This window comes from Lissotriton vulgaris, chromosome 1_2 (genome assembly GCF_964263255.1).
Source record: "Lissotriton vulgaris chromosome 1_2, aLisVul1.2, whole genome shotgun sequence".
Classification (NCBI taxonomy): domain Eukaryota; kingdom Metazoa; phylum Chordata; class Amphibia; order Caudata; family Salamandridae; genus Lissotriton; species Lissotriton vulgaris.
The window spans coordinates 342,060,461-342,077,972 of record NC_141686.1 but is presented as its reverse complement, the minus strand read 5'-3'; the positions used below and the strand labels follow the sequence as shown (position 1 = coordinate 342,077,972).

Sequence of the window (17,512 nt, the reverse complement as noted above, 5' to 3'; positions counted from 1 at the left end):
CCTACAACAGCAGCATCCTGCTTTAGCAAACTCTTTAACTACGTAAAATGTCATCGCATCAGCTCATGTAAAATGCTGAGTTAGGGTTTGTACACCCGTAGTGCGAGTTATGGATTGTGGTTCTAACTATAGCTTGCATATTGCAGTGGTTTGATCAGTTTTAAGTTTTTACTCTAAATGCACTTTACCCTTGTTTTTTAAGCAAATTTTCAAGTTGTTTTTTTTAACCCCTTCACTGCGGCGGCTATTCTGCCGCAGTGCTACGGGGGCGAAGGGGGCCGCGCGGTGGGCGCATGCTGGTGATGGAACCGCTCCGTCACCAGCCGCGTTTGCGCTGTGCTCATGACGGAGTGGTTCCGTCACGGCCCTGCCCGCTCAATGGAACGCTCAGCGCAGGCGCGGATTCCGCGCCGCGCAGGCGTTTTGGGCGGGCTGTGACGGAACCGCTCCGTCATCAGCACAGCGCGACCTCGGCTGATGACGGAGTGGTTCCGTCACCAGCAGGGGAGGGGTTAAAGATCCATTAATGTGTTATAACAAAACCAACTAAAATTTCACTTTAACCTTATTCAGTGAAATGTATTAGGGATAAAGTACCTCCCGTCACATATTATAAGAATATTGCATGTCAGCGAGGAGTTCCATAACTATATAGAGGAACGAGGGGAAGGTAGAGTTACTTTATAAGGTTATGGGACCCTGAGGTGACTTGCAGTAATCCTATAATGTGTGCCAGGTGGTACTTTATCTCATATAATACATGTTCACACCATCACCTTTCCCACAAACCGCTTAAAACCTTGTTGCCTCGCTCTTTCGCATGAAAGAGCAAACATGTTTGCAAACATGAAGAATAAAAATAAAGCCACTAGTGCAGAATTAAGCACATCAAAAACCTGTGGGATATTAGAAACAGTTCAATAAAAGTCATAAAAAAAGCTGCTGTACCTCGGAACATGTAGAAACATGCAGAAAGATTCCACGATTCCACCCTTCCTCTATCTAAGGAGTTGAATAAATAGGCATGTTCTCTCTGCTTGTCACAGTAAGATAGCAAAATAGAGCAGAAGAAAGAAAATCAAAGTTCCATTTGTTGGTTTAACCCCTTCAGTGCTGATGACAAAGCCAGCTCGTCATGGGCGTTACCTGCGCTGCGCGCATGACGAGTTGGCTTTGTCACGTAATGCAGGTTTTTTAAATTTTCAGCGCGCAGCGGGAAAACAGCTGCTTCAATTCTAGACCTGGTGTGAGAAGTTAGCCTGGCATAGGATGTCCACTAGTTCTAGTGGGCACCTTGCACCAGTCGAATCGACCCTTATTGATGGCGGGTGTAAAGTCAACCTTATAGAAAGCTATCCTAGTGGTAGCATGGACCAGCAGTAATAGGCTAAGACTTCAGAGAGCATGTGAAGCAAGTTGTTTTACCAATTATAATCCCTTGAGTACCAAATGAAAGGACACCACACAAGGTATATATCAAATATATATGTATGCATTCTAAACGCAACCCCTCTGCACTCTTTATGAGGTCAGAGGTAAAAGTACATCACCAGTTACTTAATTAGCATACAATAAGTTGCACAAATACAGTTTTGCCCTAGGGGCCTCACAAACCATATACTAAAATAGTGGTATAAGAACCACGACAGAAATAGTAAGTAGACCTAGGGCCTGGGAATTGCTGGGGCTACACGAAACAACCAAAGGTTAGGATGTAGGAGACCCACAGGAGATGCGTGCAGTGTCTAAACACAGTCACGAGTTACCATTGGCTTATAATGGGAAACCTAAAAGTTACAAAGTTACTATTTAAGGGCACTTCCGGATGGACTACGACAAAACCCCTTTAGACTAGGACACTGTTAGAAATGGGATCCCTGGCTGGCCAGGGCTTGCGCCAAAGTCAGTCAGAGACCACCCCTCCTAAGTCAGGGCAAGGGAGTTACACGCCAAGATAACCCCTGCTGACCCTGTAGGTAACGTGGCGCGAGCAGCAAGGCTAAACTTGGAGGCGATGTGAGTTAAGTATTTGCGCACACACCCCAGCAACAACACCCAAGGCCCACCACAAAGGAAACTCCACACAAGGTTATATATAAAAATAGACTTTGTATTATACCAAAACACATTAGATAAAAACACACACTTTACAATGTGCCAACAGGCACGGGCAGAATTTACAGGGGATATGTACAAGACAGGGCCACCTGGACCACTGTCAGGAATCAGCACTTTTAGAATTTAGAATACAAATCACTGTAGCATAAAATAGAACATAACGCACACAACCAGTAATCACTGGTAACCGGTAAGTACCACCTACGCAATCTTAACCACCTTAGGAACCGGTCACGCAGGGAACCAGGACCTCACTAGCACCACCTGTACTAGCAAGAAAACAACCACCTAAGTATCACAATACCTGTAGGGGTATAAGCACATAACACATGATGCATAACATACATTCATTATAAAAATGGGGTAACCCAAAAAGGTTCAGGGACCTGGGTAGATAACGTTATATTGGAAACAGTGGTCCCAACCAAAAAATTTTATAAATATCAACAGACAAATCTGTACAAAAATGAATTCGTTTAGTGAGCTTCCTAAGTCAAACGCTCAGTTGAATCAATCAAGATTACCACTCGGGTAACCTATACACAACATAGTTCTTATACAATTACCTGACACAAACCAAGGATTTATTTTGAAAAAACGAAGGAGTTTTTAATGATTTACTCCATTTCAATATGCTGTTTTTTTATATACATTTATACAGTTATATACAATTGCAGACTAACGGTAAAAAAGAAGAGCAAAACAGCTTCACGTAATACCGAGCAGCTTTACTTTCGGCCATGCAGGCGCGTGGAGTAGGCTCCCGCCGCTACCTGCTTCTTTTTCACTCTCCTGGCGGGACCTTGGAATCTCCTCGGGCCGGCAGCCAATCCCAGCGCGGCCCGGGGAGTGACGTCACAAGGAAATCCCGGGCCGGCAGCCAATCAGAGCGCGGCCCGGGAAATTTCACGTGGTGTCCCGCAGTCCCGCTCCCGGCTTGCCTGACTTCCTGGTCGCGGCCGGGCGGCAACAGGGACAATTTTGCGCACTTTGCGGGGCAAATGCCGGGTGGGCACCGGCTTCAATTAAACTCTAAAGCGAGGTGGGCACTCGCTCAGGGCACCATAATCGGGGTGGCACCCGTCAATAAGATAAGAGTGCACATGAAGCACTCGGGCAGACAAAGGGCAGGAGCGCTTCCCTCAGAGGGAAAAAGACAGCGCTCTGCCCAGGGCTAGAAATAAAGCGCTCACGGCGCTAGTAGCTAATTACAGCGCTCTCAAGCGCTAGGGGCAGCCACAGCCCTGGGGCAAGGACAAAGGCACAGCAGAAGGTCCTGGGCATCAGGAGGGGCATGCAGGGCCCAGGGGCCAGCGCACAGGGCAGGAGACAGCCCCCATGGCGGTCCCTCCTGGGCCCCACCAGCAGCAGCTCCCTCCTATCAGGATCCTGGAACAGAACATTTTTCAAGAGGTCACAGCCTCTTTTTATACAGACAAATCCTTTGTCTAAAGGTGCAGGGTGGGGGCAAAACCAGACGCAGCTGGTTTGTGAGCACTGTGATGGGCTCAGCCCCTCACTCTATTAACTGGCAGGGCTAGGGTCGTTAGACGCACCACAGGGGGCGGAGCCAGCATTGTGTGGGGAAAACCCAGCCTCATTCAGGACACAGGTGCAGCCCCTCCCTCACATCAGCATGCTAATCTCTCCATTCACCACCGGGGCAGACCCGCACAGACTCATGGAGCCTGGCATCCCAGCCAGCTCCAGCCAATCACACGCCAGGCATATTTTACACTAATATGCCAACTCCTAGAAGTGTCACTTCCATACACGACACAATCATGCCACATACATCATTGCAAAGCATTCAATCACACGAGTTTGCACATACCAAACTCGAGCATGCACACCTCACGCATCAGGAACTACCAGGGACACAGACATTCCCTATGCATTCCTATGGGAGGGCAGGCCTATCTCACATACGCACTCAGGGAGCGCACGCACTTTACACTGCGCCACAGTGTCAAAGTGCGCAAAGACCAGAAATCACTATAATTCAAGGCAAAAAGTTCAGGGGTAAACCTGCCAGAAGGGCCAAGTCCAACACAACCCCCTACCAGCCAAAACGCAGGGGAGACAAATCACCACCGTGATGGACTTCCCTGCTTGGGGCGATAGAACACGGACGCGGGCCCGCACTGCAGGGACACCCTCTGGTTCTACGCCACGTTGATCCATAAGCCAAGCACATACTTAAAAAAACAGGCCCAACTAGGCTACCCCACTGGTACTCCTTAGTTGTCCACGGCTAGGACCAGGCCCTAGGCCTCCCAGATACCACTGGTCCTTGCCAATCCACAGAGTCGGGGGTAGTAACCCCTGGCCTACACAAGCCACTCTCCACTCCCTTTCTCAGTGTAGTTCTAAACTATCACTGATCCTCCAACCTAGGGTCCGCACCCTCAGGCTGACCAGAGGTCACGGGCAAGAATGCCCCACCCTATCTCTACTTCTGAAGCACCCTCCAGAACACAGCTCTCCCACCAGTTTAGGACCTTACTCCCTCAGCAGCAGTGACCGCGGTCAGACCACCACAAGAACGGTGTAGCGAGGCCGTTGCACGTTGCGGTGCCCTCCAGTTGCGGTGCAGCCTATGGCTCGTTGACGGCGTCGAGACGGTGTCGGTGAGCGCAGAGGCGGCGTTGCTCGAGGGGGACGTTGCTCAATGCGGTGCCTACAGGACACCAGGGTGGCCGGAGGCAAGATGGCGGCCGCAGTTGTGGCCGTGTGAGGTGCTATCCCGTTGCTCCTGGTCAGCTTCCCTACCTGCGGTGACCGCACGTCGGCTGAGCCGGACTTGGAGTGCCTCAATTAGCCGTCAGCTTTCAGGTGTGCCGGGCGGCGTCTTTCGTTCTATTGCTGGAGTTTGGATTCATCCGCGTCCGGGAGGCAAGGCAGCTTGAACCCCGTCCCTGGTTAACTTGCCGGTTATTTTCGTAGACGCCGAAGTATATTCAGGTTTCCAGTATCGGTGGTTTGGGCATGTTTTCCGCGGGACATCTCTGCAGTTCGGTTTTCCACTGCCGCTTCAGCTTGCCTGACGGGTGCATGGACTCGCAGCAATCTAACCTCCCCTGACATCGCTCAGCAGCATGCTCACCGGCGCTGGAAGCTGGCGTTGATTCTCTACGACACTGGTGGTGAATGCCTGTGTATGGTGCAACGGAAAAAGGATTGGAAGGTTTGAATGGCTCAGCACACCTCTGTAACAGGCAATATTGAAAATTAGCAAAATCATCAAAAACAAGTAAGCTTGTCTGGTGGATTCTGGGACTTGTAGTTTCTTGAGTTTTAATCCCTTTTCTTAAAAAGCTTCTTTTTGGACACCTGTTGGTTAGTGAGCAACATAACAGCATAACATAACAGAGACTTGGCAATATAACTCTATATCAAGGAGTGGATACTGCGCCTTGATTTAACCCTTAGTTTAAAGGATGGCACCGAAGGGCAGGGGCACTGCTAGGAATAAGGGCGGTGCAGCAGTTGAAATATCAGTGGCTTCAGCTACTGGAGAGCAAAATCCGGGTGCTGTAAGCACGAATGTCAGTGACTTTAAGGCTATGGGGGATGTTACTAAGATTAAGCCTGGAGGGGCTAGCAGTAAGCAAGTTCAGAGTGTGGTGTCTGAAGATATTCCGCTAGCCTCACCTAACCGAGCATTGTTGGCGCAGGGTGCGCAGGTTGCATTAGGAGATATACAAAGTCAGTACCGTGACTCGGCGGCCCACCATCCTCAGGTACAAGAAACACCTGTGAAGCAGAAAACTGTTGCAGCGATATTTGACAAAAAACGAACTGTGAAGACCAAAGAGCCTATTTTGGCTGCAACAGTGGCATCCAATGAAGTCAATGAATCTGGGCAGTCAGGTTCAGGAACGGTGTTGGAATCAGCTGATAAAACTGTCGAATTGGAAGCCGACGGGAAGTTTTATTCTATGTCTGATCTAACAACTCTGTCATATAAGGAGCATGAGTTAGATAGCTCCAGCAACCTGGGTGACTGGGGGGACCTACCAGATGATTTGGAAGGAGATGAGCTTGACCAATCTGTCTCACTGTCTACAGTGAGGAAAACAACTGATCTTTCGGATGGTGCGCAGCTGGATCAAACTCAGCAGGTTTCGCAGTTAAACCTAGAGGAGGAGCTGGAAGAGGAGCTGGAAGAGGGTTCAATAACCCTCGGCTTAATTTACAAGACTATCATGGCTCATCGAACCAAGACGAAAGCGGAGGGCTTACGCACGCAAGGAGCAGTAAGGAAATTACAGAACACCGTGAGACGGCTGGTCAAATCCTGTGCTGAAGTAACTACGAGGGTGGTTGAAGTTGAGGAGAGGGTCTCCTCAGTTGAAGATACTTTAGTGAAACAACAGAGGGTTGTGAACGCCCTGCAAAGATCGGAGTCGGACATCGAATGGAAGCTCACTGACTTAGAGAAAAGGGCACGCCGTAATAATTTACGCGTGCTAGGAATAGCTGAATCAAAGGAGGGTGCAGACCCTCGCAAATTTATTGTACAGTTGGTCAAGCAAGCTTTTCCTGAACTAAGTACTTGGAATTGTGAAGTTGAAGTAATTCGTGCTCATAGATTCCCTTTTGTGTTGAGAAATCAGGGCAAGGAAGGTCAAAGCGGTCAGAATCTTTATCCAAGGGCCATTCTAATCTGTCTGAATAATTACTTGTTACGTGAGGCCCTGTATGATTTAGCAAGGCCGGAGAAGAAAAGAGCCGCTTTGGGATGTGAGTTCTTCGTTCGCCCAGATTTTTGCCCAACGACTGTCGAAGAACGATTGCAAATGCGAAAATTAATGGCTCCGTTTCAAGAAGCAGGGGCCCAGGTGTTCCTGCTCAATCCTTAAAAGTTAAAAGTAATTGTGAATGGGAAAATACGATTCTTCACATCTTGCAATTTAGCACAGGACTGTTTAAAGGAGGTGGCTGAGCTCACCAAAAGATAAACTGTGCAATATATAGCGCTTGTGCTGTTTGGATGTGAAAATTCTTTTTTTGTCTCTCTATTGTTGACTGGCTCAATCTGTTTGTAAATCACAGTTTGCACTTAGTTGTGGATCACCAGCTTAATTCATTGTTTGTTTTTTGTTAATAAGTGCCTACTTTCTTCCCAGTGAACTCTACTCCTAAAATTTGGCCTTTCAAATGCTTATGTTTGTTATAATTGAGTACCCTCAAATCTCTTCCTTCATGACTACGATATTAGCTATGTACCTGAAAAAGTTTTTCTTTTTATTTCTTCTATGTGGTACCTATAAATACTTGGATGATTCAGGAATGGAAATATGGTGCAAGGAGAAGAGGGGAAAGGAGGTGGCACAGGTGTCGGTAGGGAAGTTGACGGGGGGGGGCACGGTATTAGCATCGCAACATCACTGAGATCTTGGTCCTTAAGCCTCACTATGGGTGGTGGGAGTGTGGGGTGTGGGAGGGGAGGGTATGGGGGTGGGTGGGGGGGTGTAAGGGGGGGGGAGGGGACTGGGTGAAAAAAACAAAAAGAGTATTTGTTTGCATTGCAGTAATGCTATTACAGTTTGAGTATATGCACATCCTGTTCTGGCTTCTGATTTTTTTTTTCTTTATCTTGATGGGGCAGGATAAATTGACTCTATGTACATGGAATGTATGCAGTCTTAACGATGGCAAAAAGAGGGCTCTCTTTGCTAAAATTGTTCATTTAATGCGGGTAGACATCCTTTGCATACAGGAAACTCATGTACCATGGGGGAAGCGTGATCTCCTTAGGTTGGTTGGCTATGAGCTTCTTATTTGTTCTAAACAGACCTCTATGACTAGAGGGGACGCTCTATTTATGAAGCGGGGTTTAGGCTCCTGAAAAAGGACATTGGGGGATAAAATGGGTAGGTGGGCCATAGCTGAAGTTTCTATAGGGGGCAAACAATTAACGATTTGCAATGTATACGGGTCGAATTTAGACGACCCAGAGGTGGTGCAACAGCTAAATGTGGAATTGGCAGCTTGGCCTACCCCACTTTCATTATGTGGTGATATGAATATTAATACTTTAAGTAATTTTGATTTAGTTAGTCACTCAAAATATGTGGGTAGAAAGCCAAAAGTATTTAAAGCGCTTCAGACTTTCCTTCAGGAGCATGGTTTGGTTGATCTTTGGTTCCTACATAATAAAATGGAGGATGGGTTCACACATCACTCTATTCCCCATAATAAAAGTGTTAGGTTAGATTATGTTTTCCTCACAGTGCAGGTGGCAATTGTTTCTTCTATTTCTTGTTTTCCTCGACTTATTTCAGACCATAACCCATTAATAGCAGAGTTCGAATGGCCTTGAATTAGGAAACCCCCTAGGGAGTGGACGTTTGAAAGGAAGCTGCTCTGCGAAGATGAGTATCGGGCCCATATTAAAAAGTGGATAGTTCAGTTTCTAAATATAAATATTGGGTCAGCATCTGAACAAGAGGTATGGGATACATTGAAAGCTGGACTACGGGGGGAAACTAAAAGCTTCACCTCGTACAGATGGAAGTATGAGCAAGAACAGATGCGTAGGCGCATTGAGGAGCTAAGAGAGGCAGAAATTGAATTGACTCTGAACATTAAGAATGGCTATGGCACTCAGTCGAGTCAACAAAAAGTAGCAATCCTGAAAGCTCAATTACTGGAGCCACTCGGAAAAGATCTTGCATCGAAGTATCTACAATATCGTACAGAGATGTTTGAGTTTGGGGAGAATTCTGGTAGGGTTTTAGCCAAGAGACTTCGCCAGCGCAGTATACAGAATCAGGTAGTGAAAATCCAAGATCAATATGGAATAATACATGATACCCAGGGGGCAATTAATAAGAGTCTTTTTGGATTTGTACTCCTCTTTGTATACGGAAGATAGGGAGGATACCCCTAGACCAGATATTGAGAGGGCCATAGAGGAGTATCTTATTGATATGGAGACAATCAAAATCTCTCAAGAACAGGCTGAATTTTTGGGTTCTCCCATCCAAATGGAGTAGTTGGAATTGGCTGTTAAATCTTTAGCTAACGGCAAGGCCTTCGGCCCAGACGCGGTTCCCCTGGAATTCTATAAAAAATTTCTGGACGAGATTAAAGGTTTTTACTTTGGGGTCCTAAGGGCAGCACAGAAGGGCATAGTGCCGGAATCATGGCAAAATGCAACTATAGTTTTGTTCAAGAAAAACGGGAAACCAGAGCTGCTGCCGTCATCATTCAGGCCGATATCATTAATCAATGGAGATTCGAAAGTCTGTTCTAAAATCTTGGCTTGTCGACTTGCGCAAGTGATCACTCCGCTGGTCTCCATATATCAACATGGATTTATTCCAGGCAGGGACACAGCGGACCATGTAAGACGCTCCATTGCATTGTTAGACTGGGCACATGTTACAAAATCGACCCTCGGGTTGATCCTGTTGGACGCTGAGAAGGCGTTCGACAGGGTCTCCTGGGGGTTTATGTGGGCAGTACTTAGATGGAAGGGTTTTCCAGATGGATTTATACATGCAGTTTCTGCTATGTATTATTCCCCAAGGGCCCAACTGCGTATCTCAGGGCAGCAGACTAACTTCTTCTCTATCACTAGGGGCACACGGCAGGGGTGTCCCTGCTCACCCCTGCTGTTTGCCCTATATATAGATCCGTTTCTCTCTAAAATTATGGCCAATCAGGCTATAGTTCCAATTAGGGCTGGTGGCATCAGCTACATTCTGCTAGCATACGCAGACGATATAGTTGTGATAACATCCGATGTTCCATCTGCGTTTTTGGCATTGAAGGAATTATCTTATTAGTTTGGAGCGGTGTCGGGTTATAAGCTCAGTGTTTCAAAGACGCAGGTGGTTCAGACTCCCGACATGCCTATATCTGATGACCCAGTTGTATCTGAAGCTACGTATTTAGGGGTACGGATAAGCTCTATAGAAGATAGGATTCCGGATCTAAATATCCTCCCAACGATAGAAGCAGTCAACACTAAACTTGAGAGACTCGACAATCTACATTTATCCTTGTATGGACGCTGTAGTGTCCTCAAAATGATAGTACTCCCGAAATTTTTATACTTGTTTAGAACTATTCCGTTGTTATTTTCTCAAAATAGTTTAATTAAGGCAGAGAGGGTGTGTAGCAGGTTTCTGTGGGGATACAGGCGATCGCGACAAGCGGCTAAGTGGATGTATCTTTCCCGAGATAGGGGGGGCTGGGCGGTTCCCAGTCTGGTTATGTATTATTGGGCAGCAATGCTGCAAACTATGGCAGTGCTGATATGTGGAGATAGGGCGATTGTTCCGATGGCTAATCAACCTACTATATATGAGTTAGGACTAGGTGAAGCAGCCAAGGGTATACTGTTGGAAGTTTTGGAGCCTAGCTATTATAAAAGGACACGCTTCAAAGTTCTGATTACTGCGTGTTCTATTTGGTGGAAAATCAGGAAACATTTAGACGTCCCAAATTTGAATCTTTATACACCATTTAAAAGCAGTAGAGTGTTTCCTAGCATTTTTCAAGACCAAGTAATGCTTGGTTGGCAAAGGAAGGGTGCCTATATGCTGTGTGACCTAGTGGAGGATGGGCAACTTTTAACATACAGTGACATCAGGAACAAATATAAACTACCCCAGCGCGACTTTTTTAAATACTTGCAAATACAAAGCTTTGTCTATAAACAATCGAAGACCTTACCAGCTATATTTAATAAGCTGCCAAATATTGAGATAATTGGGAAAAGGAGTAGAATAGGGGTACTTTATCAATACATAGTATCAACTTTTCCCGATGACTTGGCAGTACAAAATGCCAAGTGGGAAACTAAATTAAGACGGACAGGTATTGACGTAGTCCCGGTAATGGAATTTGCCAGTAAGGTCATTGAATCAGGCTCGTTGAAGACCCAAAGCTATATGGCCATGTTAGATCTTTACTACACGCCAATGAAAATTGCAAAATGGGGTCTAGGAAGGGCAATACTTGTGCTCGTTGTAATTCAACAACCGCGGACATAATACACATGTCCAGTATTAGCAGGGTTTTTTGATGACATCGAGCATTTTATCAACTCCGTACTTAGGATAAATTGCATATTGACTCCAGCATTGGTCATATTCGGGGTTGATGTGGGCAATAGCTTGGCCAGTGCTCATTCTTTTTATAAATCAGCTTTTCTTTTCATTGCCATGTCCCAGGCACGTCTATGTATTACATCTCAGTGGTTGTCTGCGGAAGCCCCAACATTTGTACAATGGCGAGCAAGATTGTTAGCCCTGCATAGGTTAGAATTCTCTGTATTTTCTTGTAAAGGGGGAGGAGCCGGCAATTAGCAGCTAGGATTTGGGCGCCGGTGGCTGAATGGGTCGGTTAAAGATGTATTGTGCCATGGGGTATTGATGGATCTGTGTGCTGTTGTCATTGTTGCTGATATTGATCTCTATTTTGTAAACCGCTACATAAGTGCCTATCATTAGATTGTCTATAGGGATGTGCAATGCTACTTTCTTGCAAAGTCTGTTTTTTCTTTTCGGGTTTAAAAACCAGTTCTGCAATGTGTATTGTCATGTGTTCTTTGTGCCTCAACAATAAAAAAAAATAAAAAAAATAAAAAAAGGACACCAGGGTGGTCATGACGGAGTCACAGCTCCCTTAACTGGTTTACCACCTGGGATTCAAATTCTCTCCTCCTTCAGCAGCAAGGCAACCACTGCAGGTCAATCCCCCATACAGCTTACCCGGTTCCTTCTCTTCAGGCAGGAGTTCCTTCTTGTAACTCCAGGACACTACGTACAGTTGCCCTCACGTCCAGATCCGGACACACCGGCTACTGGCTCTCCAACCGAGGGACGTACCCCTTCGGTCAGTTGCCTGGTGCACCAGGACTTCCTTGAGGGTGACACCTAACTACTGAGTTGTGTACTAGTCTGCCTGACACTCAGGACAGAAGTGGCATCACCATGGTCACTCCTTGGCGACACAACCCTTCTGGCTGGCCCCTGACCCACTGGTTACTCCACTGGGGAACCTATCCCCCTCGCACCCCTCTATCTGGACTTCTGCACCCTCCCAACTGGAGCGGTACTGCCACACACCAGAACTACTGAAACCCTGTTCACTGATGTTCCACATTCTTCAAACACTCTGGGAGATCTTCCTCAAATGACCTATTTGTACAGCCTAGGCCCCTGACCTGACGTTCCCTTCAGAAACATTCCAGGTCCTGACACTGGGTTTCGAGCACCTGGAGACACGCAGTCCCACCCACTCCTTCTCCTCTTGCCCCCGCGGCCCCTCCCCCCCCCCCCCAGCGCGACCGGCCCAATCCAGCTCCCCTCCCCTCCCCACTCCCGCCTCCCAGCTGTCCAGCCCTCCCCGACCCCTACTTAATGGCGGCCACTGTGCGGCCGCGCCACTGTGCGGCCGCGCCGCTGGTGCACCGAAGGCGCGTCAAAGACAAGCACGTCTGCGCCCGTCTGCGACCCGTCCGCGACCAGCACCAGGAACCCTGGACCTCCGCTCGCCAACGCTATGACCCAGCAGCACTCCACCCACTCAACCCAGGCTGCAACAACAACTGCAAGCTAGCATCACCAGTCGACACCCATGGACCCTTCAGCTGTCACCGCTGCCGGCACACCTGCAGCACCACCAAGAACACGGATCCAGCACAACCCGCCCACAAGAACACAACCGCACCGAAGACCCTGCAATGCATCCTCCTCAACGTCCGATCCCTCCACAAACACGCCACAGAAATCTGGGACCTCCTCGACAGCACCACCCCAGACTTAGCATTCTTCACCGAAACCTGGACCAACACCACCTCGGGACCGGACATCGCCACCGCCATCCCCCAAGGATACAAGATCTCCAGGAAGGACCACCCCACCCACCCAGGAGGAGTAATCGCCATCGTCCACAAATCCAGCCTCCGAGTCCACAGAACTGATGGAACACCTTCACTTCAAGATACTGGCCAGCCCCACCGCCGCCCTCCGAGGAACCCTCATCTACCGACCCCCTGGACCCCGCGGACATTTGGCCAACTCCATCAAGGACATTATCTCCCCGCAGGCCATCGCATCCACCAACTACACCCTGCTGGGAGACCTCAACTTCCACCTCGACAATCAACTGGACCCCAACACCACATGCCTCCTGGACAACCTCCACAACATTGGACTCCGCCAGATCGTGACCGAGCCCACGCACTCAGCAGGACACACCCTCGACCCCCTCTTCACTACAGGAAACTCCATCACCTTCAGCCACACCACCAAACTCCCATGGACCGACCATCGTTGCGTCCACTTCACCTTCAGAACACCCACCATCCAGAGACACCAGCACCTGCTTCCACAAAGAAACTGGACCAAAATCACCGATGACCAGCTCACCTCCTCACTCAACAACTCCACCCCAACCATCGCGGAAAACGACGACCCTAACACCGCAGCCCGAACCCTGCTTAGATGGATCTCGGACAACACCAACACCATAGCCCCCCTCAAGAAAAACAACAATACCCGTGCCAAGAAAGCCAGATGGTTTACCACCGAACTTCGAGAGTCCAGGCGCACATGCCGCCGCCTCGAAAAGGCCTGGAGAAACACCAAATCCACAGAAGCCCACAACAACTTCAGAGCCGCCACCAACGCCCACCATCAACTCATCAGAGAAACTAGGAAAAAAGCGATTGAAGACAGAATCTCCACCCACGCACACAACAGCAAGGAACTCTTCAGCATCATCAAGGAGTTCGGCCAACCCACCAGCGAGTCTACTGACATCCCTCCCTCACAAGACCTCTGCGACAAACTCAGCATCTTTTTCCACCACAAAATCAAGAGCATCTACGACAACTTCGACGAAGACAACCAACACACTGAACCCTCACCAACCACCCCCGACACCCGGAAACCAGCGATTAATGACTGGACAGCCCTCACCACCGAAGACACACTGAAGACAATGAAGTCAATCCACTCAGGGGCCACCACGGACCCCTGCCCCCACCACATCTACAACAGAGCCGCCAACACCACCGCACCCATGCTCCACATAACCATCAACGCTCCGTGGCCTCGTTCCCCGACGACTGGAAACACGCCGAGGTCAACCCCCTCCTAAAGAAACCCTCAGCGGACCCCACCGACCTCAAAAACTACAGACCCATCTCCCTGCTCCCGTTCCCAGCGAAAGTCATCGAGAAAGCCATCAACAGCCAACTCGCCACATTCATTGAAGAACACAACATCCTCGACTCTTCCAAATCCGGCTTCAGAAAAAACCACAGTACGGAAACCGCCCTCCTCGCCGCAACAGACGACATCTGCACCTTACTGGACAAAGGAGAAACAGTAGCCCTCATCCTCCTCGACCTATCAGCAGCGCTCGACACAGTCTCTCACCGCACCCTAATACGCAGACTCTACGATGCAGGAATCCAGGACAAGGCCCTCGACTGGATCTGCTCCTTCCTCTCCGGCAGGACGCAGCGGGTCAGACTCCCCCCCCCTTTCCTCTCGGACCCCCCACCTACCACCTGCGGAGTCCCCCAGGGCTCCTCCCTCAGCCCGACGCTCTTCAACGTCTACATGGCTCCACTTGCCCCCATCGTCAGAACCTACGGACTCAACATCGTGTCATATGCAGACGACACCCAGCTCATCCTCTCCCTATCCAACGAGCCCAACACCGCCAGACGCAACTTTCGAGAAGGCATGGAAGCCCACGCCAAATGGATGAAAAACAGCTGCCTACAACTAAACACCAACAAAACAGAAGTACTCATCATGGGCCCAAACCCCAATGCCTGGAGCGACACCTGGTGGCCCACCGCCCTCGGAAACCCGCCAACCCCCACAGACCACGCTCGTAACCTGGGAATCATCCTGGACTCCGAGCTCAAAATGGACCGCCAGATCAACTCCGTCTCATCTTCCTGCTTCCACACCCTCCGCCTCCTTCGTAAGACCTTCAAATGGATCCCCCTCGAACACCGAAAGACAGTCACTCACGCCCTGGTCACCAGCAGACTCGACTACGGCAACGCACTCTACGCCGGAATAAACAAAAACCTCATCTGCAAGCTACAGAACATCCAGAACGCCGCCGCAAGACTGGTCCTGAACCTACCAAAACACTGCCACATCTCCCAGCACCTGCGCACACTCCACTGGCTCCCCGTCGAGGCGAGAATCACCTTTAAGATGCTCACCCACGCACACAAGGCCCTCCACGGCACCGGACCAGCATACCTGAACAGCCGACTCAAATTCCACGCACCCCAAAGGACCCTACGATCAGCCCAGCTTTCCTACGCCGTGGTCCCCCGCACCAGAAAGACCAGATCGGGAGGCCGCTCCTTCTCCTTCCTTGCGGCCAAAGCATGGAACGCCCTTCCGCTCCACCTCAGACAGACAACATCGCTCCCCATCTTTGCAAGAAACCTCAAAACCTGGCTCTTCGACAGACCCCCTCCTTGATGGAATGGAACCTGCACCTCCCCCCCACCCCTAGCGCCTTGAGACCCTTACGGGTTAGTAGCCGCGCTTTAACAAACTCCTGATTGAGTGATTGATTGATTGATCCCTGGCTGGCCAGGGCATGCGCCAAAGTCAGTCAGAGACCACCACTCCTAAGTCAGGGCAAGGGAGTTACACGCCAAGATAACCCCTGCTCACGCTCTAGGTAACGTGGCGCGAGCAGCAAGGCTAAACTTGGAGGCGATGTGAGTTAAGTATTTGCGCACGCACCCCCAGCAACAACACCCAAGGCCCACCACAAAGGAAACTCCACACAAGGTTATATATAAAAATAGCCTTTGTATTATACCAAACCACATTAGATAAAACACACACTTTAAAATGTGCCAACAGGCACGGGCAGAATTTACAGGGTATATGTACAAGACAGGGCCACCTGGACCACTGTCAGGAATCAGCACTTTTAGAACTTAGAATACAAATCACTGTAGCATAAAATAGAACATAACGCACACAACCAGTAATCACTGGTAACCGGTAAGTACCACCTATGCAATCCTAACCACCTTAAGAACAGGTCACGCAGGGAACCGGGACCTCACTAGCACCACCTGTACTAGCAAGAAAACAACCACCTAAGTATCACAATACCTGTAGGGGTATAAGCACATAACACATGATGCATAACATACATTCAGCGGTGTAAGGAAGGAAAACACATGATGCATTTTTACTTTCGGCCATGCAGGCGCGTGGAGTAGGCTCCCGCCGCTACCTGCTTCTTTTTCACTCTCCTGGCGGCACCTCGGAAACTCCTCGGGCCGGCAGCCAATCCCAGCGCGGCCCGGGGAGTGACGTCACAAGGAAATCCCGGGCCGGCAGCCAATCAGAGCGTGGCCCGGGAAATGATGTCACATGGTGTCCCGCCCGCGGCCTGCCTGACTTCCTGGCCGCGGCCGGGCGGCAACAGGGACAATTTTGTGCACTTTGCGGGGCAAATGCCGGGTGGGCACCGGCTTCAATTAAACTCTAAAGCGAGGTGGGCACTCGCTCAGGGCGCCATAATCGGGGTGGTACCCGCCAATAAGATAAGAGTGCACACGAAGCACTCAGGCAGACAAAGGGCATGAGCGCTTCCCTCAGAGGGAAAAAGACAGCGCTCTGCCCAGGGCTAGAAATAAAGCGCTCACGGCGCTAGTAGCAATTACAGCGCTCTCAAGCGCTAGGGGCAGCCACAGCCCTGGGGCAAGGACAAAGGCACAGCAGAAGGTCCTGGGCATCAGGAGGGGCATGCAGGGCCCAGGGGCCAGCGCACAGGGCAGGAGACAGCCCCCATGGCGGTCCCTCCTGGGCCCCACCAGCAGCAGCTCCCTCCTATCAGGATCCTGGAACAGAACATTTTTCAAGAGGTCACAGCCTCTTTTTATACAGACAAATCCTTTGTCTAAAGGTGCAGGGTGGGGGGGCAAAACCAGGCGCAGCTGGTTTGTGAGTGCTGTGATGGGCTCAGCCCCTCACTCTATTCACTGGCAGGGCTAGGGTCGTTAGACGCACCACAGGGGGCGGATCCAGCATTGTGTGGGGAAAACCCAGCCTCATTCAGGACACAGGTGCAGCCCCTCCCTCACATCAGCATGTTAATCTCTCCATTCACCACCGGGGCAGACCCACACAGACTCATGGAGCCTGGCATCCCAGCCAGCTCCAGCCAATCACACGCCAGACATATTTTACACTAATATGCCAACTCCTAGAAGTGGCACTTCCGTACACGACACAATCATGCCACATACATCATTGCGAAGCATTCAATCACACGAGTTTGCACATACCAAACTCGAGCATGCACACCTCACGCATCAGGAACTACAAGGGTCATAGACATTCCCCATGCATTCCTATGGGAGGGC

At 49.6% G+C, this 17,512-nt stretch overlaps 1 protein-coding gene across 1 annotated transcript in view; it reads left to right on the top strand.

Moving 5' to 3' along the window:
- The window catches only part of LOC147736721 (uncharacterized), a 75,597-nt gene that overhangs the window by 18,305 nt on the left and 39,780 nt on the right, over positions 1 to 17,512 (top strand). The window lies entirely within an intron of this gene.